Genomic DNA, 26,736 nt, shown 5'->3' on the forward strand with positions numbered 1-26,736 from the left:
ATTATGAATCCTATTCATCGACTTTATCAAACATTTGTATGTTGTTTTACTTACATAGGTGCAGGGATAGTTTTGGACAAAATGGGGACCTGGGCAGAAGTTTAAAGTGGGGCCCCAAATGCTCACATATTGCACCATCACATAGAACCATTTTAATTGCATTTACATGTGCTGAGTTCAGGCCACTAAGCGAGCGTGATGGACAATATTGAAGTCTCTCAATGCTTGTTCCCGGGTCTCTTTACACCGGCTGAGGAACAATGATCGGGACAGAACAATCACTAATAGATCAATATGTCCACATACAGTGTTATGTTATCAGCAGCATATCTGCAGTTTTCACTGGCGATGTGATGCTTAGAACAATGATTTTTGTTCCGGCATAAACAATCTAATCACTCAATAAACAGGCAGCATTTTGGTTGTTTAGTATAACACACCCCATAAACCTCCACATAGTATAAAACACTCCCCATAGTCCTCCATATAGAATATTGCACTCTCCATATTGCTCCATATCGTATAATGTGCCCTGTTGTGAGTTCATTTTTCCCTTCACCGTTGAGGTCTGATGAACTCCCTCCTCTGGTGAAGGAAGGTAGTGAGGCTGATTACCAAACACCTGGGCAGCTAGATGATGACTGGGTGGCTGGAATTGAGGACTGGATATAAGGCAGCCGACGCCCTTCTGCCTTGCTGGTGATCCTGCTGGATTCTTGGAGACCAGTCTGATTCCTGCATCTCAAAGCTAAGTTTTTCTGCTCTGCTTTGTACACTTCAGTTTTGTTTTTGTTTTGCCTTGTTTTTTGGGAGTTCTGCCATCCCCGGCCAGGGGTGAGCTTAATTCCATTTTTGTCTCTGATCTGTTGATCTTTTGCTCTGTCTTCAGAATATACCCGAGTGCTGATTTAGTCTTTTGAAGCCTAGTGTCTTCAGGGCCTGTTTTTCCTATCAGTCGGTTGGCACATTTTGGATAGGGTTTTTGCGGATTGCAGACAGCAGCTTTCCTATCCTGTCCTATTTTAGTTAGCTTGGGCCCCATAATTTGCTCAACCTATCTTTCTATCTGTGTTAGTGTTTTCATCTTGCTTCACCGTCATTATATGTTGGGGGCTGCCTATTGCTTTGGGGTCTGCTCTGGGGCAGTTTAGTTTTTCCCCTTTCTGTCTTTAGGCTATGTAGTTCTCCGGCTGTGATCGAGGGGTCTAGGGCACCGTAGGAACCCCCCACGGCTACTGCTAGTTGTTGTGGATAGGTTCAGGGGTCTGCTATCTGATAGCTGCCAACTTCTTTGGTTTTCTGGACTTAGCTAGTATTTTGTTTTTTCCTCCTTCGGTGACTCATCATAACAGTACCCCATAGTCCTCCACATAGTATAATACACTCCCCATAGTCCTCCATATAGTATAATACACTCTCCATAGTCATTCATTTAGTATAATACACTCCCCATAGTCCTCCATGTAGAATAATACACTCCTCATAGTATAATTCACTCCTTACAGTCCTCCATATAGTATAATACACTCCCCATAGTCATTTATTTACTATAATACACTGCCCATAGTCCTCCATGTAGTATAATACACTCCTCATTGTTAGCGTGGGTGGTCTGGAGCAGGAACCTCCGGGATTGGACCCTCTGGACCGTGGCACCAAGGGTGCCCGGGCGAGCTGCCAGGTGGAACCGACCCCTATACAGGGACCGTTAGGAGCAGGCCCAGGGGTTCGAGTACCACGGTAGCCGGTACCGAGAGGGGCGGTTCAGAATGGACAGGAGTAAGACTGAGACTGGAATAGGACGGCAGGAACACTGAAGGCAGAACTGGAGTAGGACAGCAGGAACACTGAAGGCAGGACTGGAGTAGGACAACAGGAACACTGAAGGCAGGACTGGAGTAGGATGGCAGGAACACCGAAGGCAGGACTGGAGTAGGATGGCAGGAACACTGGAGGCTGGACTGGAGTAGGACAGCAGGAACACTGAAGGCAGGACTGGAGTAGGACGGCAGGAACACTGAAAGCAGGACTGGAGTAGGATGGCAGGAACACTGAAGGCAGGACTGGAGTAGGACGGCAGGAACACTGAAAGCAGGACTGGAGTAGGATGGCAGGAACACTGAAGGCAGGACTGGTGTAGGACGGCAGGAACACTGAAGGCAGGACTGTGGAAGAGAACAAGGAACACGGGTAGCAGGACTGAGAGCTGCTGCGAGGAGCAGCCAACACTGGAACTGCAGGAGCAGCGTCCACACGATGAAGCGAGGCCAGAGTGTTAGGAAACACAACGATCAGGCGCCTCCCTCAAGGGGAAGTGGCCTGATATGGCCCCGTCTGGTCAGCCATTGGTCCAAAGGTGCTTCCGGGTCAGGGCACAGCTGGAAAATAAGAAGCATGAGGGAGGTGCGGCCTATGGCGCGGGAGCGGAGGCCGACTGCGGCGTGGGAGCGGAGGCCGGGTGAGTATAGCGGAGCGGTGTAACAATCATATAGTATAATTCACTCCTTACAGTCCTCCATATAGAATAATACACTTCTCAGTCCTCCATATGTTATAATACACTCCTCATAGTCCTTAATTGTGTAGTGCACCCGAGATAGTCCTTCATGTAGTACAATACAACCCCTATAGTATAATGCACATCATAGTTCTTCATATAGTATAATGCATTCTCCATAGCCCTTGAAACAGTATAATGTAGGTCCCATATAGTACATACAGTATAATGCTGCCCTCATAGTACAAGAATGTAATGCAGTCCTCATATAGTATATTGCACCCACAGTCCTCGATAGAGTATAACGCAGCCCCCATACAGTATAATACAATACACCCCACAGAGTATAATGCAGCTTCCCATAGAGTATAATGCTGCCACCCCATAGAATATAATGCATCCCACAGTCCTACAGTATTATGGCCACCACATACTCACTGGTATACCTCGACCCTTTGAAGCGTCTGATTGACACGAAACGGCGGTCGTCTTCCACTGCACCTGCTTCCCTGCATTCATGTACTACTTGTATTGAATAAAGGAAAAAAAAAAACACAAAAATTGAGCTTGGTTTAAGTTGGTATACGTGCAGCGCATACAGAAAACGCATGTTCACACTGGCCATAAAGCATACAAAACGTACAAGCTCAATTTTTGTGTTTTTTTTCTTTGTATTATTGCATTCTGTGCAAGCCGGGTTGTGGCCTTCCCCTCCTGGGCTGGACATTGTATTTAAAGGCTTCCCCTGACTGGTGTCCACTGGTTGGGACCCTGTCCTTTTGTCCACCCTTATTCACACACTGACGTCAACTTTGACACATGATAAGGTTTTTAATATTAGACAGTGTAAGACCACCTCGATCAGAGTCACCTTGTCGACGGTGGGACGACTTTTATGCTATATTTGATGAAATACAGTATTATTAAAAACTCAGAATTATTTAAATGCACTTTTACTTTTTATTTATTTAATATCAGCAGGGATTTTCTTATTTTGTCTTTTGTAGGTTGTGTATTGATTAAAGAAAGGATTGCTTTACTGCATCATGGAGTGCCACCTATTTTCTCCTCTTTGGCATAATCTTCAACTTACTTAACTGTTCAAGGTAACAGTAATTTTGACCAGAAGTGCCCTAACTTTTGCATGCCATTGTAAATGATTAATAATTTATCTATACTTATTTTGCATTTATTTTTTTAACTATTGTCCAATAATATCTCTTTTAAGTTAACCTGTTCAATAAATAAGTCATTTTATTTTTCTATGTAAGGCTAATTTCACACTTGCTTTTTTTTGCAGCGCATTTTCCCGCAAAAAAACGCATTGAAAAAACGCATACAAACGCATACAAATGCTGCGGTTTTTTCAAGCATTTTTATGAGCATGCATGAAAAAAACGCAGCGTTTTTATGCGTTTGTATGCGTTTTTAGTGCGTTTTTACCGCGTTTGCGTTTTTTTCCAACATTAGGTGGCCCCTCACACTAACCCAAACCATGACTTTACTAACCCTAACCCTGACCCTAACCCTGACCCAACACTGACCCTAACTCTAACCCTTAACCAAACCATACTAACCCTAACCCTGACCCTAACCCTTAACCAAACCATACTAACCCTAACCCTAAACCCTAGCTAACCCTAACCCTAAACCCCCTTAACTAACCCTAACTCTAACCCAAACCCCTAAATTCCATTGTCCAACTAATGGTAAAAAAAAAACGCATGCGCAAAAAAACGCATACATAAGCATGCCAATGCGCACATATGCGCACCCATAGACTTATAATGGGTGTCTTGCTGGAAAAAAACGCATTGCGTGCGCATGCGTTTTTTTGAGGCAAGTCGGACGCCCAAAAAATGCAACAGGATGCATTTTGTGCACCCGAGCGCATACCGCAAAAAAACGCATGCGCGGAAAAACGCATACAAACGCATGTGTATGCGCACATAAGCGCATCCCATGCAAAGTATAGGAAAAAAAACGCATGCGCTATTTAGCGCTAAAATACCGCGAAAAAAAACGCAAGTGTGAAACCAGCCTAAGTGTGGTCTACTGTAACTTTAATAATTCTCTTTCACACACTCATTTTTTGTTTTTGTAAACCATGAATTAGAGAACCATTTATCCCACAAACCTCCCTTATGTTCTCCCAAATTTACATTATTTGCTTAACCCCTTTCTGACATCAGATGCACTATCCCGTCCACGGTACCCGGGCCCGTATGACCGGGTACGGGATAGTACGTCTTAGCGTTGATCGTGGCCGGTTGTCAGCTGATTATCACAGCTGACACCCTGCAATGTCAGCAATGTCCGGGAGCAACAGATCATCTCTGCCATCGGAATCTACACAGTTTATCCTTACGAGCACAAACTGCACCTCGGGAGAACCTTCGGCACTATCCGCCGGCTATTGGCAATACACAGCTTCTTCACTTCGGCACTTTCCGGCAGGTTCATCTGTTTGGACGCCGACTTTTACCGCGCATATGATTTTATCTCTCGGGTACATAAGGGAGCGCGTGCTGGCATGGCGGTCACAGAGTGCACGCCTTCTTTAGTTCTTGACGGCATGAACCATGGACATTTTCTTTTCAGTATGTTTGAATATAACCTTTTCTTTGCGGCACAGCACATGACTTAATTGCGGTGTCTGTTAGACGCCGCTTTTGCTCTATTTCTTCATACTAAGCATATGGTTTTGTTTTTTTACCAAAAGGTGGCTCTACCATATAATCCTTTGTTGAGCACTATATGAATTCCAGATTCAACAATCTAGGACCTTATTTGATACAGGTACTGTATTGAAGTTATTTTATTGGGTGACTATATGTCATTGGTATAATAATTGTGACACATATATATGTTTATGTTTGTGGAAAGGATTGTAGTTGCTTTTTCTTATATACATTGGTTTCTTCATGCATATGGAATCCTATTGGAATGCAGTCTAATGATTATATACATGTTATGTTGCATATTAATAACTATATAAATTGTATGGACCCTATTAATTTTCTTTTGGAAGAATTTGCTTGACTTATTGTTAAATCTCGTTATTTCAGGTAAATCTTGAAAAATGCTTTAGAGCCGAAACGTCAACAATTTACTATCTGTTTTCTCATTTATGGTCCAGCTTATTGCTTTTCATTTTTGGAATAATAAATAACCTTTGAAAAACTGCAATTATTTGATACTGTGTGCCGAGGTTTTTTATAGCCATATTATATTTTTTACCTCTGAGCACCTAAAGAAATAACCAGCGAGCACCCCATTACCTGATATATAACCCAACACTGTGTCAGGGACGGTTACGGGCCGCCCCCAGCACAATAACCCCCGGTACACTGCGATCAAACATGATCGCAGTGTACCGGGGGAACAGGGAAGAATCATGCAGGGAAGGGGCTCCCTGCGTGTTTCCCTGAGACCCCCGGAGCAGTGATTGAAGGGCATAAAAATTCAAAGTTGGAAAATTGCGAAATTTTCAAAATTTTCGCCATTTCCCCTCGCTCCTCCTTCTTGTAAACAGCAATATCTTAATACACGCTCTTCCACCCGAGCTGGAGAAGCTCCAACATCTGAACCAAATCTATAACCATCTCCCGTTGATAAATGAAGTTTATTCCAAAACTTCATATTAATATAAATATGATATAAATACTTAGTGTAAAATTAAAATTGTTTTCCCCAACTAATATCCAATCCAGATAGTCCCCAAACACAGTGGCTCTGATGGTCGTTATGGTCTCTACATGACGCCTCTGAATAGCGGTCATTTTACTGCTATTCACAGATGCCGGACACAGACTCGAGGAACATGGACCACGTGGGCACTGCACCGCAATATTTTGGATAATTAATTGGTAAACGAGGGAGTGTCTCTTGCTTTACTTTCTGTCTTTTTATGTTTTTCAGGTATCCTTTTCTGGACTACATCAGATTCGGTGAATTACTTCAGGCCTGCATGGGAATTTTACTTTTTTTTTTTTCAATAAATTGGTGAACAAGGGATAGTGTGGGGGAGTCTTCATTCAAGTAAAGTGTTTTTATTCTGTGTATGTTTTTATTTTTTTACCAACGGGTTAGTATTGGGGGTGTATATTCACATAAAGCAAGCACAGGCCTAATACAGGCACTTCCCAATGATCAATGAATCCTACAAAAAATGGAAGTCAACGCCCAATGTAAGTTAATTGTAATCCATCTTTATTCAAACATATTTTTTATAGAAAAAGTCAGCAATGGAGATATGTACAAAAAAGACTACTTTCACAGGCAAGTACAATTATACACTGTTCAAGGTGTTGCACATAATTACTTCAGTAACAGGTATATACTTTATAATACAAGTGGCAATAAACTTAAGCCTACACCATTTATATATTAATCCCTGTATACTGAGCAACACACAGGTGCCCACACAATTAGATTGAAAAGGTTTTTTTTTAAAAATATTGAAAAAACCTCACCTACAAATAAATATATATATATATCGCACAAAACACACCAAGGAATTATCAATGACAGATTATTTAATTTATAGCTTGCAAAGTGCAATAGTGCATAGCAGCAAAAAAAATCAAAAAAGTTATTTTAATGTCAGATGGTAAGTACCCAAGATGCAGATGTGTAAGGCAAATTACAAAGATTAAATTTCTATATATTAGTGGCATGAAAGCAGTAACTATATCTGTAAGGTGCAAATAGTGCCCAGCAACATTTAAAATTAATGGAGATTTTTATATCAAATAAAAAATCATAGTGTAGAAAGTCACACCAAGGAAATTATACTTGACCTGGGAGAAGTCCTGACACCCCGACGCGCGTTTCGCGTGTAGCTTCTTCCTTATGGGGGTAAATGAGGAGTCTTCATTCAAGTAAAGTGGTTTTATTCTGTGTATATTTTTATTTTTTACTAACGGGTTAGTATTGGGGGTGTCTGATAGACACCTATCCATGATTAACCCCAGGGCTTGAGGCCAGCTGTGATATAAGACAAATCACAGCGATAATCAACCCCAACTACCATTACCCTGATTGCCACCGTATCAGGGCGATTGGGAAGGGCAAAGCAAAGCGCCAGAACTGGCATATTTATTATTATTATTTATATAGCGCCATTAATTCCATGGTGCTGTACATGAGAAGGGGGGGTTACATACAAAGTTATAGATATCGTTAACAGTAAACAAATTTACAATGACAGACTGGTACAGAGGGGAGGGGACCCTGTCCTTGTGGACTTACATTCTATTTAACAAATGTAATGTGATATACCAATGGTGAAGTAGCCTAATAACCAGGGTCCTTCCCAACATGAAAATATAAGCCCACAGCTGTGTGGTTTACCTAGGCTGATTGCCAAAAATAGGGAGGCCCAGATCATTTTTTAAAAATAATTTATTTATTTTTTAGGTTAAACATAACATCTCCCTCCTAGATCAAATCTCCCTGAACTGCTTCCAGAGGAGTGTGCCGAACATCACGTTACCAGGTCTCATATAAGACTCTATGACGTTATGTGTCCAGCCAATCACAGTAATAGTGTAGCGCAGGGGTCCCCAACCTGTAGCTCGGGAGCCACAAAGGGCTCGCGATCTCATGAATTGTGGCTCGCGACTATCTGCCAGCTTGGTGAATTAGGTCCAGGTCTAGTAAACAGGTATGAAGAGTACATCTCAAAAGGGTGAATTTTGTGAGTAGTCCTGCACCAAAGTGCAGATCTGGATGCACTTTTACTGGTCTTATGGGTTTAGAGATGTTTAGGTATGGTACACTGGAGGATGGTGGGAGCTGAATGTGGCTCATGACCCTCTCTATAAGCTGAATGTGGCTCTCAAGGACAGAAAGGTTGAGGACCACTGGTGTAGCGTATGGCAGGCAATCCCCGCATGTTTATTGGCTGTCTAAGAGCCGTAAAATACGTAGGACTGGGACTGGAGCATGGCGCTCGAACACCTGCAATACTTAATTGAGCAATGAGCATACCCGAGCATCCTAATACTCAATCGAGTATCAAGCAGTGGCAAGCATGCTCGCTAATCATTATCGGATACAATTATGAGTGAATGAACACAAAAATTCAGTGTTCCCACCTGTCCAGATACAGCGGGACAGTCACCGATTTGGGTGTGCGCTCTGCTGTACTTTGCTGTCTGCTGAAATTCCCTCACTGTCATCTAAGCTCTTAGACATGGAGGACCTCTGTCTCCCCACTGAATTGCCTAATGACAGCCTAGGGCCACGGTGGGGTCCAAACTTAAAACTTTGCTATGGGGTCTGTGGATTTCTATGTCCTCTGTTGAACTGATGATTTTCTTGAGGGATAATTAGGTGAACTAACATGATCTGTGACCTCCCAGTATTCTTCTCTTTGCATATCATACCGTGACTACACATTCATATCTTTTATTTTTAAAATATTATTTATATGTTTGATATTTTTTCTAAAACGGTATATTTTAAATCATGAAGAAACACATGAATTGGACATTTCTTTAAACTTAACTGACTGGTTGCAGTGGTCATCCAGTGCCCCCTGCAGGAATAGAAAGCGAGAATATTGGCGAGGGCACAGTACTATAAGTCTGGCAGCTGAGCATTTTTTTTTATATATTTTATTTAGGACTACAGCAAGAAACATGCTCTGCAGTGGCTGAAATTATTATTCCTCGACATCTGATATTCTCACTGTGTGTCTTCTAATATTCTTCAGATGCTATATATACTGTATATATAAATATATATATATATATATATATATATATATACACACACACAATGAGAATATTAGATGTCTAGTAATAATAATAATCATTTTTACAACATGTATTATAATACACAATAATATAACACATATAATACATATAACAGAGTGGAGGGTCAGCCATTATTAGTGCATTGTTGCTCGCTCATGTGATGTCACACTGACATAGAATGTTAGAAGGTTATAGAATCTCTGTACACGGTGACATCAGCGCCATTTTTAGAGTTGAAGCTTTCGCTGAGACTCCACTTTGGTTCTGGAAGTGCGAGCTAGTTTGTGTCATACATCTAGTGCTTTACTTCTACAGCTTTGCATTGATATTTGGGCACCATAAGATCTGTGCCATCAGAGAACTTAGTTCTCGTTTTCTATCATTCCACCATCTCAGCCCCTGAAAACGAAGTCATGACTTCCCAGGAGCTGCATCAGCTTATTGCTGACAACACATGGATGAGCCAACCAGAAAATCAGGGTAAGTGAGAGAATATTCCCACCTTATAGGTGCTTTTCTGGGAGGAGATTTCCCTGGGATAAGCGGCTTCAGGACACTCAGTGCCTCCTCTACCTTCCCATTTATATTCCTTGGGGGCGGTGTTAGATACAGTCTGGTCCCACCCCTGCTTTGTGGTGCTGCAGGAAAGGGACACACTGAGCATGTTTATTTAGCACAAATATTAATACATTTTTTCTCCTCTTCCTAAACCTCAAAGTAACAGCAGGATCTATTCCATTGGCCCAAAAGTGTTTTTTATTAAATTTTGTCTAATTATAGTAAATGTTATTTCTTTACAGGTCAGGCCATGGTTGTCCAATTGAGATCTTCTCAATGTGATCAGAGAAGATCAATTTCTACTGATGGACGCCAATCAGACATCACTGGTGTCACTGTGAGAGGGAGACAGGCCAGAACTCCTCTGCGGCAAAGAGGATTAGAGAGCCGGGAAAGAAGCCGCTCTCCACTTAGACAGGTCCCTACAGAGCCCTCCAAAGAACCATCAGAGAGGGAAAGGGATGACATTGGATCCTCAGACACCGCCACTGAGTTCAGACGGCCATTTCCCGTTCCACCCAATCGAAGACCCAGGGAGATTCCAGCTGCAAGTGGATCTCCTGTACAGTTACAGCAGACAAACCGCATATATAACATCTTTCAGCGGCAGGGAATGGGAGTGATGACACCTCCGCCACAGATGCGACCACCATCACCACCTGCACAATATCATCTGCTGCAGGAAAGGCGGCAGATGTGGCGAGAGCAGCAAATTAGGAACCTCCCAACAAGAGCTATAACATCTCAGGAGGAGGCCGAGTCGTGTGTCATCTGCATGACGGAGTATGAGACCGGAGAGGACGTCACAGTGCTACCATGCCACCATTGTTTCCATCAGGGTTGTATCTCCACCTGGCTCAGCTCCAACCTTCGGTTCCCCCTGTGTCGCAAACAATGCTTCCTTCTAAGATTCAAAGCAACATCTTAAAGCTTCAAGGAAGGAGCTAAGAGTTTGTCAGTGACACTAGAAGAGTCCATCTTGTACTTCAGCCCAGGTAAGAGAGAACTTATAGATTATAACTGTATTATTTTCAAATGCTAAAAAATAATTCCCCTTTACTTCTATTCTGTCTTTTCTTTAGTTTACCATCAGCTTTGGGTAACATTGTACCAAGCATAAAGGGCTACTACCACCGACAGTCACAGAGAACACCTGTTTTCTGTCACACAGTTCTCAGACGAGGAGAAATGAACAGCGGTCTACTTTCTGTGACTTTAATGAGACCCCTATGGTCTATGCTTGGTCTCAGAGACCCTTCTTTCTTTTTATGAAGAAGAAACCTGCTCCTGCACATGGCGATTTTCAGATGAACCCCCTTCTCTCTCTTCTGTGAGGAGATTCTGAGGATGAACTGAAAGTCAGAAGTTTACTACAAGAATCATCAGGGAACGTCTGTGTGCAATGGGCCAACGTTTCCATCACGTCACCTCGTCCATGGCCTACAATATATATATACTAAAGAATGTTCTACCAATCACACAGATTTGGTGTCTTTCAGCTTATTTGCAGGGTATGCATATTGGGAACGCCATAACATTGTGCACAAAACAGGTGGAGAGATGAGAAATGTCTATTGGGAAAGAAGTTGCAAAAACGTCACAAAGAATGAACATATGTAGTGAAAAGTGACAATGACTTGCTGCACATATGAGCCATCTTTTGTGCCTTCTCCTAACTGCTTCTGGCTTTACAAGCTGTGAAGTGGTTATTAGAACGAACGGTCTGTTCTTCTAGCAGCTTCCGCTTGGAGCCGTCACTATTTTATAGACATTTTTATATGTATTTTTAATGTACAGGGTGGGCCATTTATATGGATACACCTGGGTGGGCCATTTATAAAGTTGGAATCCAAAATGGCCAACTTCAAAATGGCTGCCATGGTCACCATCCATCTTGAAAAGTTTTCCCCCTCCCATATACTAATGTGCCACAAACAGGAAGGTGGTATCACCAACCATTCCCATTTAATTTAGGTGTATCCATATAAATGGCCTACCCTGTATTTTGTGATGTGACAAAAGATGTTTCAGGTAAACCCCCCAGAGCTTTCCTGAAGTGTTTTCCTACAGTATAAACTCTGCAGATATGCTGAGGTGTAACAGCCGCCATGCGCACACTTAGATTTTTATCGTTTACATGAGCTTTGAATTGATTTTGGCAATAAACTATGAGCTCAATATACTCAGTACACCCCTAGATGAACACGTCAGGGGGCGCAGTTTTCAGAATGGGGTCACTTGTGGAGGGGTTTCATCTCTCTGACGGCTGAATCCTGTGCAGACGAGCAGCGATGTCCAGAATTCATTCCAGACACAACTTGTATCTAACAATCCACAGGCCGCTCCACTCATTTTACAGCCGGTGTAACAGGCCAGATTATACCCCTCCGGGTCAGAATATACCCCAGCTGCTGTAGATCAGATTTTTCACGCTTTTGAGAACCATTGAGTGATATGCTTAACAACAGGGCCCCAGGCAGTGCACAGGGGCCTCAGGCAGCGCACAGGACCCAGACAGCACACAGAGGCCCCAGGCAGTGCACAGGGCCCCTTGCAATACACAGGGGCCCCAGGCAGTGCACAGTAGGGCAGAGAACATGCACGGGGCCCCAGACAGCACACAGAACCCCAGGCAGCGTGCATAGGACCCCTGGCAGCACACGGGGCCCCAGGCAATACACAGGGTTCCCAGGCAGCATACAGGGGCCCCAGACAGCGCACAGGGCTCCATGAAGCAAACAGGGGCCAGAGGCAGCACATGGGGGGGCACAGACAGTGAACGGGGTCCCAGGCAGCACACGGAGCCCCTGGCAGCACATGGGGGCAGAGACAGCGAATGGGGTCCCAGGCAGCACACAGGCCCACCCAAGCAGCGCACAGAGCCCTAGGCAGCACACAGGGGCTGCAGGCAGCGTACAGGGGCCACTGGCAATGCACAGGGGCCCAAGGCAGCAAACAGAGGGGCAGGGACAGCGCATGGGCCCCAGACAGTGCACAGGTCCCCAGGCAGCATACAGGGGCCCCAGGCAGTGCACAGGGGATAGAGACATCGAACGAAGGGCAGAGACAGTGCGCAAGGGGGGGAAGAGACAGCGTGCAGGACCCCTGTGCGCTGTCTCGGACCACCTGTGCGAAGTCTGGGGACCTGTTCTTGAGTATATCACTCAATCAGGTGTGATGTCTGAGGCCTCTGTGCAATGTCTGGGCCCACTGAGCAAAGTCTGGGGCCCCTGTGCAATGTCTGGGGCCCCTGTGCAATGTCTGGGGTCTCTGTGCAGTGTGCGATGTCTGGGGCCCCTGTGCAATGTCTTCGACCCATGTGCAATGTCTGGGGCACCTGTGCAATGTCTGGGGCCCCTGTGCGTTGTCTGGGGCCCCTGTGCAATGTCTGGGGCCCCTGTGCAATGTCTGGGGCCCCTGTGCAATGTCTGGGGCCCCTGTGCAATGTCTGGGGCCCCTGTGCAATGTCTGGGACCTATGTGCAATGTCTTGGACCCCTGTGCAATATCTGGGGCCCCTGTGCAATGTCTTCGACCCCTATGCAATGTCTGGGGCCCCTGTGCAATGTCTTGGACCCCTGTGCAATGTCTTGGGCCCCTGTGCAATGTCTGGGGCCCCTGTGCAATGTCTGGGGCCCCTGTGCAATGTCTGGGGCCCCTGTGCAATGTCTGGGGCAGCATACAGGGGCCCCAGGCAGTGCACAGGGGATAGAGACATCGAACGAAGGGCAGAGACAGTGCGCAAGGGGGGAGGAAGAGACAGCGTGCAGGACCCCTGTGCAATGTCTGGGGCCCCTGTGCAAGGTGCAATGTCTTGGGCCCCTGTGCAATGTCTGGGGCCCCTGTGCGATTTGCAATATCTTGTGCCCCTGTGCGATATCTGGGTCCCCTGTGCAATGTCTTGTGCCCCTGTGCGATGTCTGGGGCCCCTGTGTGATGTCTGGGGCCCCATTCTTGAGTATATCACTCAATCCTGTGCAATGTCTGGGGCCCCATGCACTGTCTCTGCACCACTGTGCACTGCCTTGGTCCCTGTGCACTGCCTGGGGCCCCGTGGGCTGCCTGGGACCCCTGTGTAATGCCTGGTGCCCAGTGCACTACCAGGGGCCCCCATGTTCAGACAGGGGCCCCGGTGTGCTGCCTGGGGCCCCGTGTGCTACCTGGGAACCTGTGCGCTGCCTGGGACCCCGTACGCTGTCTCTCTCCCCCATGTACTGCCTGGGGTCCCATGTGCTATCTGTCTGGGTCCCGTTCGCTGTCTCTGCCCCCGTGTGCTGCCTGTGGCCCCGTTCGCTGTCTCTGTCCCCATGTGTGCTGCCTGGGGCCCCGATCGCTGCCTCTGCCCCCCCGTGTGCTGCCTGAGGCCTCGTGTGCTGCCTGTGACCCCGTTCACTGTCTCTGCCCCCCCGTGTGCTGCCTGGGGCCTCGTGTGCTGTCTGGGGCCCTGTTATTGACTATATCACTAAATGGTTCTGAAAAGCCTGAAAAATCTGATCTACAGCAGCTGAGGTATATTCTGGCCCAGAGGGGTGTAATCTGGCCTAGGCCAATTTATACCCCGGAGTATAGTTTGGCTTAGGCCACTTTAACCCCGGGTATATTCTGGGTGGGCGGTTAATCTGCCCTGCTACACCGGCATAAACAGGGCCAGACTGAGCATCGGGCTCTTCTGGCAAATGCCAGAAGGGCCGGTGCCTGTAGTGGGCCACTCGATCCGTTCTTGGCGTCAGGGAAGCCGGAAATAGCAAAATATGAGAGAAAGCTAAAGGACCTTAGGTGACATCATGACTATGTGATCAATCACATGCATGTGTAGGTGGGATCAGAATACAGGCAGGGACGGAGGTCACATGATCCATTCTTCACAGAGAATGATGTGCCTGCCCTGCAGTACCATCCAGGATGGGGCACCACACGGCAACTGCGGGGCGGGGGGTCGTAGAGTGATGACGTGTGCCGGCGCTGCGGTCACCTGACCACGATGGGGTAGGCGCGCTCATTAACCCCTGCAGCACAGGACAGGTGTGTAAGGTGCCACAATAGTGACTTCAGGACCCCGACCATATACAGAAAACGTGCAGCTGTACCATCACCAGGTCTGAGGTCACAATACTAATGAACTGCAGCAGCTGCCACGATAAAGGGGGCAATGTACTGGTGAGAGTAACCGCCATGGAGGTGGGCTGCCTAGTAATATAACTGCACTCGGAGGAGGTGTGCATAGGGTGCTTGTCACATGCTGCACCACTATCAGCGGCGCAATCCTGAGTGATACGTTTGTGAGAAACGTGAGCTGTGTGTGAGCTATGTGTGTGTGTGTTGTGTGATACATGTGTGTGTCAACTGTGTGATACGTGTGAGCTGTGTGTGTAAGCTGTGTGATACATGCGTGTGTGATACGTGTGAGCTGTGTGATACATGCGTGTGTGATACGTTTGAGCTGTGTGTGTGAGCTGAGTATGTGAGCTACTTGTGTGTGTGAGCTGTGTGATACATGTGTGTGTGTGATACGTGTGAGCTGTGTGTGAGCGTGAGCTGAGTATGTGAGCTACTTGTGTGTGTGAGCTGTATAATGCATGCGTGTGTGAGCTGTGAGTGTGAACTAACGCAAAAGTTGGCACAACCTGCCAGTGTTCTATGATTTGAGTGAGAACATTCATTGTATGTTGGCTGGTGAATTTTTTTTGTGCCAGGGCTGCTTTTTGGTCTCAGTCCGGCCCTGGGCATAAACAATCCAATCACTCGCTGAACAGGCAGCATTTTGCTTGCTTAGTATAATACACCTCATAGACCTCCACATAGTATAAAACACTCCCCATAGTCCTGCATATAGAGTAATGCACTCTCCAAAGTCCTCCACATAGTATAATACACTCCCCATAGTCATCTATATAGTACAATACACTCCCCAAACTACTCGATATAGTATAATACACTCCCCATTTTATTCCATATAGTAAAATACACTCTCCATAGTACTCAATATAGTATAATACACTCTCCATAGTCCTCCATGTAGTATAATACATTCCCTTTATAGTATAATAAAATCCCTATAGCCCTCCATATAGTATAATACACTCCTCATAGTCCTTAATATTGTATAATGCAATCTCCGTAGTCCTTCATGTAGTACAATGCATCCCCCATAGTATAATGCACCCCATAGTTCTTCAAATAGATAATGCATTCCCCATAGTCCTCGAAACAGTATAATACAGTCCCCATATAGTATAATGCACCCACAGTTAAATGTTCATTTTTTTTAAACATTCAAAAAATTCCTGTGACGCACCTGAAGGGTTAGTAAACTTCTTGAATGTTTTTGAGCACCTTGAGGGGTGCAGTTTTTAGAATGGTATCACTTTTGGGGATTTTCTATCATATAGAGCCCTCAAAGTGACTTCAAATGTGATGTGGTCCCTAAAAAAAATGGTGTTGTAAAAATGAGAAATCGCTGGTAAACTTTTAACCCTTATAACTTCCTTACAAGAAAATTTTGGTTCCAAAACTGTGAGGATGTAAAGTAAACATGTGGGAAATGTTACTTATTAAGTTTTTTTGTGTGCCATATCTCTGTGATTTAAAGGCATACAAAATCAAAGTTGGAAAATTGCAAAATTTTCACCAAATTTCCGTTTTTTTCTTTTACAAATGCAAGTTATATGAATTACATTTTACCACTAACATGAAGTACAATATGTCACGAGAAAAACAATGTCAGAATCACCGGGATCCATGGAAGCGGTCCAGAGTTAATACCTCATAAAGGGACAGTGGTCAGAATTGTAAAAATTGGCCCGGTCATTAACGTGAACAACAATTCTGGAGAAGAAACGGTTCCACTTCTGAAGAATGTGACAGTTACACAGCAACACCCTGTCCTGAACTAGCTCTTCCCCAGCTCTACCAGTTTTGATGGAGCTACCTGAAAGTTTTGTGGAAACTCAAAAAATATATATTTTTTTCCTGCATCTTTGCCTTGAAATATTTCAAAAGTGTTTTATGCTAGTTTTCTGGTGTTAGCACTTTCATAAATTGGGATCTAAAAGTTTTTGAGATGCAAGAAATAAAGCGCACATTCTGGAGATGCTTTAAGGATGCCGGTGTCATGAGCTTAAGACTGAGGATATACAAAATAAAATATCGGGATTGTGCTAAAATAATTCAGCACAAAATGTTGAAGAAAATCCAAGTTGCTCAAAAATATGGACATTTCCAACATGATGCTGAATAGTGCCCGAGTACTAAAACAGACAAGATTTTCAATTGCAGAAAAATATCAAAAATCTAAAAATGGTCCTGAAAGTCAACAAGATATAAAGCAACAAGGATTCAAGTATCCCTTTTAGGCCTCTTTCACACATCAGGTTTTTCGCCGTCAGGCGCGATCCGGCTCTTTTGACAAAAACCGGATCCGGTGAAATGCAATGCCGGAACCGGTTTCCCCCCCATTGACTTGCATTTGCGCCATATGGCCATGCGTTTTGTCCGGTTTCCGCCGGATCCGGCAATGTGTCGCAATCCGGCATCTGGAAAAAACGGCAACTGTAACGTTTTTGGTCTCCGGCGAAAAAGCCGGACCCGCCGGATCCGGCGCTTCCGGCTTTTTCACACAATGAAAGTCTATGAGCGCCGCAATGCGCCGGATCCGTTTTTTTGGGTCTGAGCATGCTCTGTAGCTCTGCCCACAGCACACATATATAAAAGCATGACAGTGGGACCCTCAGCCACACCCAACATGCCACCCAAGACAGGAAGCAGGCGCAGGAGAAGGCAGGAGACCACTGCAGCACCACCACCACCCCAAATGGAGCAGCAAAGGGAACATGCTGAACAACGGGAGGTGAGTCCACCAGCAGATGAGAGACGGTAATTATCAAATCCCCCATTCCTCAAAACTAGGGCCATGGAATATCAAGATATTCATTGGCCCTTTGTTTCTCTTTATTCAACAGCCGCCCAAGAGATGCAGCAGCAGCACTGGCAGCACCAGCAGCACCACCCACAGCCATGGAGTCTGGCCAGCAAGAGGACACCACATCTTCTTCTGGGAGCCCTCCCTCGCATCGCCAGCGTTTGATGGTAAGTTTTTATTTCCAAAATCCATCATCTCTGTAATATATGTCTATTCATTGCCTTTTATTTCAAAACAGGAATCACAAGCTGAAGAGGAGCTCCCAGAAGAAGAAGAAGGAAGGGGTGGACAGACACCTGGAGTGGGCTCACAATTGGTAAGATTTTTTCATCAAACGCAGAAACACAACATCACACTACACACAACACATAGAAAACAATGTACTGCAGACATCACACAGCAAACAAATATGCCAACATCCAAACACATAATTTTTTTTCTTTTCTTCTCTAGTTTTCCCAATCTGGTGCTCGGCCAAGAGGTCCTCGCAGTGCCTCCCAGGGTCGTCGGCGACAGCAACGCGGCGGTCACCAGTGTGTAAGTATAATATTTAAGTTAAATTTTGGTACACTTTTTATTTGATGTCTTAAAGTGTGGAGACTAATTTTGCTATTTTTCTCTTTTACTTTAACAGCCTTCACAGCGTGCTCCCGACTCTGACGGTGAGGATGGAGGAATAGATGTGGACCACCTCATCGATCTCGTCAGAGAAAGGGAGCCGCTATGGAATATGGCTGACAGCCGCCATGCTGACCTGATAGTTACCCGACGGCTCTGGGAGGAAATCTGTTCGCTCCTTGTGGACCACTGGGAGGACCTCGATGCTCGGGCCCAGATTAAAGAGCGTAAGTATATACAGTACCGGTTGCTTGATGCAAACCAGTGTTTCCCGAACTCCAGTCCTCGTGGTCCCCACGGATCATGTGTTCAGGATTTCTATTTACTATGGAAATCCTGAAAACATGACCCCTGGGGACCATGAGGACTGGAGTTTGGGAAACACTGATGTTGTATACTAACCACTTTGTCCTTTCTCGTTTCAGGGGACAGAATTGTGAAGCGGTGGCTGTCTGTGAGGGATCGTTTCAAGAAGGAGTTCAATAAAGAGATGCGGGCCCCGAGTGGATCTGGAGGACGCAGGAGCAAGTACAAGTACGCACGAGCCCTGTCGTTCCTCCGGGATACAATGGTCACCAGAAGGTAAATATTACACACCACATGTAAAAAAAAAATTTTCAACCAGGGCCATGCCATGTCACTATTTTAATTGTTTTTTTTTTCTCTTTATTCCACAGCACGGTGAGCAGCACTCGGCAGCCTGCACGATTGGACCCTTCTGAGGTGATCCCTGAGGAGACTGGCACCGAGGGACACTTCGACCGCCCCGGTACATCTGCACCTTCCCACACATTACAGCCATCTGTCCCATCCACCAGCGCAGGAGCATCGTGGCCGACAACATTACATGAAGTTGCTGGTGAGGAGATCGCTTTCCCTTTACCCCACCCTTCTGCCCCTGCCACCTCTTGTACACCTGCGGGTACTGGGCGGCATCGGCAGAGGGGTCAGGAAAAGACTTATGCGCCAGAGTTCTTGCATCTGAATGCATCTTTCCAGAACTGTCTAAAAGTCTTGTCAGAGCAAATCTCCGCAGGCTTTCAGCAGATCAACGCCAGCATTCTGGAGGTGAAGACACTTCTGCAAACCATGCATTCAGAAGCAAGATCTTCGCCAAACCACACCTTTTTCAGGTCTGTTGTGGAGCGCATGGAAGCGCTCTCTCCTATTCAGCAGATGCATGTAATGCATTCGTGCCACGGTGCTCTCCAGCCCGTTAACTCCCAACCTCCTCCTCCCACCCCAGTAGTTCCTCCACCCTCTCCAGCCACTTTCCATCCTCCCCCTCCTATTACATACCAGCCACTCCCCAGTACCAGCAACCTCCCCAGTACCAGCAACCTGCCCAGTACCAAACTCCTTCCCCATACAACTTTCCATCAACATCATCTGCTCCTACAGTCCCTGCCCAACCCTCCACCCACCACCTCTTCTGCCTCCCACATGTCCACCCATTCTCTAACTTTTTCCACACCTTCACCTCTAACTGTTCCTTCCCCACCACGATCCCAGTCCTCTCTCCACACTCCCAGTGTCGAAGTGTCCCGCAGCCCCTCCAGCAGTATTTCCACCCCACACTACACAAATTTATAATGTGTGTATTTTAATAAAAATGACCAGTTTTATGGTTTCAAACCTTTATTAAAAAAGTTTATTTAAATTTAAAAACAGTTTACTAAAAAAAAAAAATGTAAATAAAAGTTAAATTATTGTTTACACTGGTTGTCTGTCATTTCTTTCTGTGGCGAAATATGTTAAAAAAAAAGGTTAAATACAGGGTATTTAAAAGGTAAAAAGGTATTCAAAACCAGGTATATAACTGTGGGTAAAAGGTAAATAAATTTTAGCTTTTTGCCACAGTTGTGTTCCTGGTTGTGTTTGAAGCAAAGTATTTCACCTAAAAAAGTAGTGTTTATTGTTGGTGATTTCCTAACAATGTACACAACTTTTGTTAAAAGGTGAAATACTTTGCATAAAACACAACCAGGTACACACCTGTGGCCTAAAGGTAAAAATAGTAAGACCATGACAAGATAGCCAACTATGGTTGGCAAAGGTATATACTGTTGGTACAGAAGGTACACAAGTTTGGTTGGGCACAAATCTTTCACACTCTGTCATCCTGCCAGTGTACTCTGCCTTGAGGTGACAAAGTTTAGTGCAAAATTGTCCCTCATTACTGAAACCGTCACAGAACTTCTACTGGTAATGTTCTGGTAATCTTACAAGGTGGTTTCTTCAGAGGTGTCCTCAATGGAAATGGGTTCCTTGCAGATAACAAAATTGTGGAGTACCACGCAAGCTTTGATCACCTCGCCCACAGTTTCTGACTTGAGGTTGATCGCAGTCAATAGGACCCGCCATTTGGCTGTCAGAATACCAAAGGTACATTCAACAATTCTTCTTGCTCTTGTGAGGCGGTAATTAAAAATGCGTTTTGTTCTTGACAATCCTCTGCTACCGTACAGTTTCAAAAGGTGTTCTGACAGCTGGAAGGCTTCATCCCCTACACAGACAAATGGCATAGGTGGACCAAATGTTTGCGGCAGCGGTCTAGGGGATGGCAACTGGAAGGTGTTTCCATACAGTTTACGCCCCATGGCAGTTTGAAAACTTGAGAGTCATTTGAGCGACCATAGGCCCCAATATCAACAGCAATAAATTTGTATTCCGCGTCAGCGATGGCCATGAGGACAATTGAAAAATATTTCTTGTAATTGAAATATTCCGATCCTGATCCGGCTGGCTTTACAATGCGGATATGTTTCCCGTCCACAGCGCCCAAGCAGTTCGGAAACTGACATATCTGTTGAAACTTTTCAGAAATTTCAATCCACCTCTCTGTTGTGGGCTCTGGTAAAAACTCTTCAGCTAAGGAGTCCCACAGTGCACGGCATGTGTGCTTCACTATTCCAGATATGGTGGAAATCCCGAGTCTGTACTGGAAATGCAGTGACGAAAGGGATTCTCCAGTTGCAAGAAATCTGTGGGGAATTAAAAAACAATCAATTAGTTTAAAATAACAGCATTACATACCAAAACTCAGCTATAACACTTGGAGATACAAACTACCACCAACAAGATTCCAGTGAAAGTGTACTCTGATGCGAGCATATCCAATAAATGTGGCTTACCTTAAAGTCACCATCAGACGCTCTGCGGGTGAAACAGAGAAGCGGCAATAGGTGTCAGCTTTTCTTATGAGGTGTGCAATGCGCTCCACCAAGTAATCAAAATTCTCCATTTTCATCCGAACATATCCAAAAAATTTCTCCGGGTTTCGTCTAAGGTCCATGCAGAGTGTAGAATAGACCCCACGCGTCATTCTCTTGGCTGTGATGGGGTGGATCCACAAACGTCGTCTACGATGCCTGATGCGCTGCTGTCTCGCTCTCTCCTTCTCCAGAACAATCACCCTCAAACGATTCGCCTCCGCTGTAAAATCCGCCAAATTCTTCAAAATATTTCCAATCACAACATCCATCTTCGCCAGTCACTTGCTCCTCTCTCCAACCTGCACTTTCTCCTCTACAACCTGTCAAAGAAGGGCTGTAGGAACACGGTATATATAGTTTTTCAGTAGCCAATCCCGTTCAGAAGGCAACAAGGGGCGTTTTTAAAAACCGGATCCGGCGTAATCCATCGAAAAACGGATCAAAAACGGATGAACCGGATGAGACGTATCCGGTTTTGGCTGTCATGCGCAAGACGGATCCGGCAGAAAACCGGATCCGTCACATCCGGTTTTACAAAACATTTGCCGGATCCGGCGGTCCGGCACGACGCCGGAACGCGCCTGACGGCGAAAACCTGATGTGTGAAAGTAGCCTTACATGGCTGAGACGTAGAGGGCTGATTGGGGGAATCTGTTTTCACACTTGAATTATCAGTAATGATGTAATAAAAGCTTTCAATGTCACTTTAGCCGGATGTCCCCAAAAAACTAAAAATCAAAAGATAAAACTGATTATTATATTATGAATCTTATTCATCGACTTTATCAAACATTTGTATGTTGTTTTATTTACATAGGTGCAGGGATAGTTTTGGACAAAATGGGGACCTGGGCAGAAGTTTAAAGTGGGGCCCCAAATGCTCACATATTACACCATCACAAACCATTTTAATTGCATTTACATGTGCTCAGTTCAGGCCACTAAGCGAGCGTGATCGACAATATTGAAGTCTCTCAATGCTTGTTCCCGGGTCTCTTTACACCGGCTGAGGAACAATGATGGGGACAGAACAATCACTAATAGATCAATATGTCCACATACAGTGTTATGTTATCAGCAGCATATCTGCAGCTTTCACCGGCGATGTGATGCTTAGAACAATGATTTTTGTTCCGTCATAAACAATCCAATGACTCGATAAACAGGCAGCATTTTGGTTGTTTAGTATAATACACACCATAAACCTCCACATAGTATAAAACACTCCCCATAGTCCTCCATATAGAATATTGCACTCTCCATAGTGCTCCATATAGTATAATGTGCCCGATAGTCCTCCACATAGTATAATACACTCCCCATAGTCCTCTCTATAGTATAATACACTCCCCATAGTCCTCCATGTAGTATAATACACTCCTCATATAGTATAATTCACTCCTTACAGTCCTCCATATAGTATAATACACTCCTCAGTCCTCCATATATTATAATACACTCCTTATAGTCCTTAATATTGTATAGTGCACCCGAGATATTCATTCATGTAGTACAATACAACCCCCATAGTATAATGCACATCATAGTTCTTCATATAGTATAATGCATTCTCCATAGCCCTTGAAACAGTATAATGCAGGTCCCATATAGTACACAGTATAATGCTGCCCTCATAGTACAAGAATGTAATGCAGTCCTCATAGTATATTGCACCCACAGTTCTCGATAGAGTATAACGCAGCCCCCATACAGTATAATACATTACACCCCACAGAGTATAATGCTGCCACCCCATAAAATATAATGCTTCCCACAGTCCTGCAGTATTATGGCCACCACATACTCACTGGTATACTTCGACCCGTCGAAGTGTCTGATTGACACGAAACGGCGGTCGTCTTCCACTGCACCTGCTTCCCTGCATTCATGTACTACTTGTATTGAATAAAGAAAAAAAAAATCACAAAAATTGAGCTTGGTTTAAGTTGGTATACGTGCAGCGCATACAGAAAACGAATGTTCACACTGGCCATAAAGCATACAAACGTACAAGCTCAATTTTTGTGTTTTTTTTCTTTGTATTATTGCATTCTGTGCAAGCCGGGTTGTGGCCTCCCTCTCCTGAGCTGGAAATTGTATTTAAAGGCTACCCCTGACTGGGGTCAACTGGTTGGGACCCTGTCCTTTTGTCCGCCCTTATTCACACACTGACGTCAACTTTGACACATAAGGTTTTTAATATTAGACAGTGTAGGACCACCTCGATCAGAGTCACCTTGTCGACGGTGGGACGGCTTTTATGCTACTTTTGAGGAAATACAGTATTACTAAGAACTCTGAATTATTTAAACGCACTTTTACTTTTTATTTATTTAATAACAGCAGGGATTTTCTTATTTTGTCTTTTGTAGGTTGTGTATTGAATAAAGAAAGGATTGCTTTACTGCATCATGGAGTGCCACCTATTTTCTCCTCTTTGGCCTGATCTTCAACTTACTTAACTGTTCAAGGTAACAGTAATTTTGAAAAGAAGTGCCCTAACTTTCAAATGCCATTGTAAATGATTAAGAATTTATCTATACTTATTTTGTATTTATTTATTTTTTACCTATTGTCCAATAACATCTCTTTTAACCTGTTCAATAAATAAGTCATTTTATTTTTCTATGTAAGTGTGGTCTATTGTAACTTTAATAATTCTCTTTCACACACTCATTTTTTGTTTTTGTAAACCGTGAATTAGAGAACCATTCATCCCACAAACCTCCCTTATGTTCTCCCAAATTTACATTATTTGCTTAACCCCTTTCTGACATCAGACGCACTATCCCGTCCACGGTACCGTATGACCGGGGACGGGATAGTACGTCATAGCGTTCATCGCGGCCGGGTGTCAGCGGATTATCACAGCTGACACCCTGCAATGTCGGCAATGTCCGGGAGCAACAGATCATCTCTCTGGAGATTTCTGCCATCGGAATCTGCAGTTTATCCTTATGAGCACAAACTGCACCTCGGGAGAACCTTCGGCACTATCCGTCGGCTATTGGCAATACACAGCTTCTTCACTTCGGCACTTTCCGGCAGGTTTTTGGCGGCGCATGTGCAGTTCATCTGTTTGGACGCCGACTTTTACCCCGCATATGATTTTATCTCTTGGGTACATAAGGGAGCGCGTGCTGGCATGGTGGTCACAGAGCGCACGCCTTCTTTAGTTCCTGACAGCATGAGCCATGGACATTTTCTTTTCGGTATGTTTGAATATAACTTTTTCTTTGCGACACAGCACATGACTTAATTGCGGTGTCTGTTAGACGCCGCTTTTGCTCTATTTCTTCTTACTAAGCATATGGTTTTGTTTTTTTACCAAAAGGTGGCTCTACCATATAATCCTTTGTTGAGCACTATATGAATTCCAGATTCAACAATCTAGGACCTTATTTGATACAGGTACTGTATTGAAGTTATTTTATTGGGTGACTATATGTCATTGGTATAATAATTGTGACACATATATATGTTTATGTTTGTGGAAAGGATTGTAGTTGCTTTTTCTTATATACATTGGTTTCTTCATGCATAAAGAATACTAATCTATACTAGTCTAATGATTATATACAGTTACGGGCCGCCCCCAGCACAATAACCCCCGGCACACTGCGATCAAATATGATCGCAATGTACCGGGGGAACAGGGAAGAATCATGCAGGAAGGGGGCTCCCTGCGTGCTTCCCTGAGACCCCCGGAGCAGTGATTTAAGGGCATAAAAATTCAAAGTTGGAAAATTGCGAAATTTTCAAAATTTTTGCCATTTCCTCTCGCTCCTCCTTCTTGTAAACAGCAATATCTTAATACATGCTCTTCCATCCGAGCTGGAGAAGCTCCAACATCTGAACCAAATCTATAACCATCTCCCATTGATAAATGGAGTTTATACCAAAACTTCATATTAATATAAATATAATATAAATACTTGCAAAAATACAAATAGCCAACGGCGCTAAGCGTTACACCTATACAATGCAAAGCAGCAAGTAATAAGACAAGGACCACTCAAATTGTCCAAAAAATATAAAATTAAAGTTTATGAAATTAACTTGCGCTAATACCATGTATCTAGGTTATATGAGGCCACATCAGGTGTGAGTGTAGCCAATGTAGTTAAATTACCTTGAATATTGTTGGATTCAAGCAAGAGGAGTAGTATTGGAGACGGATGTCTTTAAAGGAGCGATGAATGTACAGGTCCTTTCCAAAGGTATTCAATGGCTAAATAGAAATCGTTGTCTCTGAAGCAAAAGGATACAAACTCCATCCATGCCGCCGTCCTGGCCGGCGACTAGCGTGTAGATGGAGATGAGAAGCGGCAGGCTGTGATAATTAAAAACGTTGCATGCGAGGGCAAGCCTGCAAGGTCCAGAAACGCTACAGGACGCCGTGTGATGTCACAGTCACGTGATAGGTAACGTGACAGGCTGAAAAAACTGCTAGGAAGCGCTATGAGGCGCTGTGGGAGCCAGAAACAATTGAAAATCCATATATAATATAAATACTTAGTATAAACTTAAAATTGTTTTCCCCAACTAATTTCCAATCCAGATAGTCCCCAAAACAGTGGCTCTGATGGTCGTTATGGTCTCTACATGACGCCTCTAAACAGCGGTCACTTTACTGCTATTCACAGATGCCGGACACAGACTCGAGGAACATGGACCACGTGGGCACTGCACCGCAATATTTTGGATAATTAATCGGTGAACGAGGGAGTGTCTCTTGCTTTACTTTCTGTCTTTTTATGTTTTTCAGGTATCCTTTTCTTGACTACATCAGATTCGGTGAATTACTTAAGGCCTACATGGGATTTTTTACTTTTATTTTTTTCAATAAATTGGTGAACAAGGGATAGTGTGGGGGAGTCTTCATTCAAGTAAAGTGTTTTTATTCTGTGAATGTTTTTATTTTTTACTAACGGGTTAGTATTGGGGGTGTATATTCACATAAAGCAAGCGCAGGCCTAATACAGGCACTTCAGAATGATAAATGAATCCTACAAAAAATGGAAGTCAACGCCCAATGTAAATTAATTGTAATCCATCTTTATTCAAACAAACATTTTTTATATAAAAAGTCAGCAATGGAGATATGTACAAAAAATACTACTTTCACAGGTCACAGCAAGTACAATTATACACTGTTCAAGGTGTT

The sequence above is a fragment of the Dendrobates tinctorius genome, unplaced genomic scaffold (assembly GCF_039654945.1).
Source record: "Dendrobates tinctorius isolate UK_male_01 unplaced genomic scaffold, ASM3965494v1 ptg000083l, whole genome shotgun sequence".
Taxonomy (NCBI): Eukaryota; Metazoa; Chordata; class Amphibia; order Anura; family Dendrobatidae; genus Dendrobates; species Dendrobates tinctorius.